The 3041-nt window shown below is 51.9% G+C and overlaps 1 protein-coding gene across 1 annotated transcript in view; it reads right to left on the bottom strand.

The window, feature by feature from the left end:
* INCENP (inner centromere protein) overlaps positions 1–3035 on the bottom strand; it is a 25119-nt gene extending 22084 nt beyond the window's left edge. Inside the window, exon 1 of the mRNA XM_023535815.1 lies at positions 2977–3035. The gene's annotated coding sequence lies outside the window, so the exon portion shown is untranslated. The remainder of the gene's footprint in view (positions 1–2976) is intronic.
* Positions 3036–3041: the final 6 nt, after the last annotated feature.

The raw sequence follows: 3041 nt of genomic DNA, 5'->3' as shown, positions 1-3041 counted from the left end.
AAAAGCTTCTGCTCACACAGCTCCAGCAGATGAATGGGCCCCGGGGCTGTGGTCCCCATGGTCGCTCTGCCTGGTGAAAGCAGAGACAAGAGGCAGGAGGGCTCAGGGCTGGGGACTGGAGCTCTCTCCAGGGGAGGAGCCTGCCAGGCCATAGCGTCCACGTCCCACTCACCACGAAACACCCAGTTCCTGAATCAGGGTCCCTCTCTGCTTACAGCCCTTCTCCAGAGATGCAGAGTCCAAACGCCAATCCATTTAGCCTCATTTTTGCAAAAAGAAGGGCCCGTCCTACTCGCACTTCCCTCTACCCACCCACCCACCCCACAGCACGCTGTCCCCATAGGTCCACACTTCCCAGTCCATTCTGGCTTCAAAAGACCTCCTTACAAATGGGGCTTAAAATGACAAGGCCTGGACAACTACCCTCCTGGATCGGGGAAGAACTGCGGCTACCACAGGACCCCCCGCTACCTGCACAAACACAGCCCTGCTCTTCCTCTCCTGTGGGCTCTCTCTCCCTTTCTCCCTGTAGGTGAGTGAGGGCTTGCACACAGCCACACAAGTTGGCCTCAGGCCTCAGGCCAAAGACATCAAATCCAGCTGCCTCTTCGAAAGGTCAGTGAACAGAAGGGGTACTGCATTCCAAAGGAGTCGGTAAGAAAGTAGGGGGCAGAGACACACTCTTCTCCAAGGGATCCCCGTAACCCTCTCCCTTGACCTGAAATGCCCTAGAAATGGATGAGGGAGCGTGAGGAGAGCAGATAAGCAATGTCTTATTTTTAAGAAAACTCATCTGGAAATATCAGGCAGGGGAAAAGACAAAACCAGTTTTCTCGTAATTTCTTAAAAAGCCAGCAGCTCAGGTATCCTCCCTTAAGACTCGGTTGTAATATCATCGCCGAAGCCTCAGGCAAGGAAGAAGTGTTCCATTAGAGTCATAGCGTGGGCTCGGTAAATATTCCGAATGGGTGAGTGAGCAAAAGAACAAGTGAAGTTCATAGGGCATAATAATAGCATGTCTCCTACCGTGGCAGTGACCTATTACCTTGAGCTATACCTTCAAAACCAAGAACCACACAAAGCTCAGCCTCCCACATAAGATGGAAGCTCCTGGAAGGAGAGGCTAAGTCACCCCTTGACGCCCGATAGAGCTTAACACCAGGTCGTGCTGCAACCTCGTAAGGCTTCCTGCGGTCTGATTTCCAGGGCACACAGCCTTTGTTCCTTGAACAAGTTTTGGCCTCTGTCTGGAACCTTCTGTCTCCTATTTTGTACAGCTTGCTTCTTATTACTTGGATCTCAACAACTGAAGGAGGACCTGACTATCAGCCATGATCCCATCCATTGATTTCAATTCTCTGTATGGCACTTGGGTGATTGTTTATCGGTTTGCTTACTGCCCAGTAAAGATTTGCTCCCTGAGGCAAGCCCTTGTCTGTCTCACCTGTCGCTGAAAGCCTAGAGCCCAGCACAGTGCCTGGCACGAAAGAAATACTTGTTGAATGATTTAATCAACCTATCAACTCTACATTAGAAATAAACATCCTACAGTTACCCCCCCGCCCCACCCCCCCAACAAGGACACCAAATAAGCTCATCGTACACAGGTTAGGACATGCCATGCTTGTCCTGATCCTAGATGCCAAGAGCAGCACTAATCAGGGCAGGGCCAATTGGGCAAGATCGCAGAGGCTTTGGATAGACAGCTCTGCAGCCAGCCAGTCATGGGCATAGCCTCTCAGCTGTCATCCCTCTGGCTTCCTCCAGCCTCTCTGCCCTGGCAAAGAGCAGGACCCCAATTCAAGGCCAGGAAAGAGAAAATTAGTTAAGGAAGCCAAAACCAAAATAAAGTTTCACAGAGGAGCTACAGAAAGCAAAAACTTGCTCTTTTATTTTATTTTTTAACTATTTGTTCGAAATGGCAAAGTGGGTTAGAGCTTCTTTCACCAAGTGCAAAAAAGCATTTGGGCTTTTTCCTCGAGGAAGTTTGTTTTTAGCAGACCTCAGCTTTAGAAAGGGTCACACCATAAGTTAGAACAAAGGTGACTCTGGGAAAGGAGCAGTCAGTGTCCTAAGACTGAGGATTCTGGGAAGAGCAGGAAAATTCTCTACAGCTCTTGTAAGAACTTGTGCACAAACCCGGAGCACCCAACATCCCACCTCGAAAGAAGGGGGCTCATCTTTCTCCGGATAGTAGCCTCACACCGTGCACCAGGCTAGAGGCCCCACTGCCCTCCTTGCAATGCCCGTTCTTTTGAAGGTGCAGGAAGTTGAGCACCTAACCCTTTACCACACCTCAGTGAAGAAGGGTCGTAATAGCTGCTCCCATTTACAGTCCTACTCCATGCCCAGGTTGGGCATCATCTTATTTAATTCTCACCACGACCTCTGGGGTACCCGTGTGCAGTATCTGTGCTTGACCACAAGCTATGCTGCCTACTCGATTTCAGGCTCTGAAAGGCAGGTGCCAAGTTTTGACTCTGGGCCTCCCAAAGAAGGCCACGGTGGCTGGATAGAACCGAATCGCTGACAGCAAACGTGCTTGGGGAGTGACAAGATAAGGGGCGGCATTGGCCTCCGCAAACGGTAAGTTTAAAACGTTGCTCAGCTGGAGGGGGAGGTGTTGAGCGAGGGTTAACTGCACAGAAATGCCATCTGGCACAATTCCATCACGCAACTCGATCGGTGTGTGCTTCCGCGAGCCCAAGTCAGCAAAGGGCCTCCCAGGCACATAGCAAGGTGCTAGGCACCGGGAGGGGACGGGGTTATTCTCTCGGAACCTGGTGACCTAGGTGGAAGGTGCGGGGTCATCTCAGGCCCCAGGACCAAAGCAGATCACCTTGCCACGTAGAAGTGGTGACCTGTCCATTCCCAGGCCGAAAGAGGGGAGGGGGTCACGCCCACGGTCCGGGGTTGTTGGAGGGGTAACAAAGGCCAACCATCCCCCACTCCCGCCGGCCGCCCGTGCGCACTCACTCGACTGCACCGCGTCTCCTAAGTGTTGCTCCGATCTAAGTCCAGCGGCCTCCCAAGTAGAAATC

This window comes from Pteropus vampyrus, unplaced genomic scaffold (genome assembly GCF_000151845.1).
Source record: "Pteropus vampyrus isolate Shadow unplaced genomic scaffold, Pvam_2.0 Scaffold144, whole genome shotgun sequence".
Classification (NCBI taxonomy): domain Eukaryota; kingdom Metazoa; phylum Chordata; class Mammalia; order Chiroptera; family Pteropodidae; genus Pteropus; species Pteropus vampyrus.
This window is presented reverse-complemented; position numbering and strand designations above follow the sequence as displayed.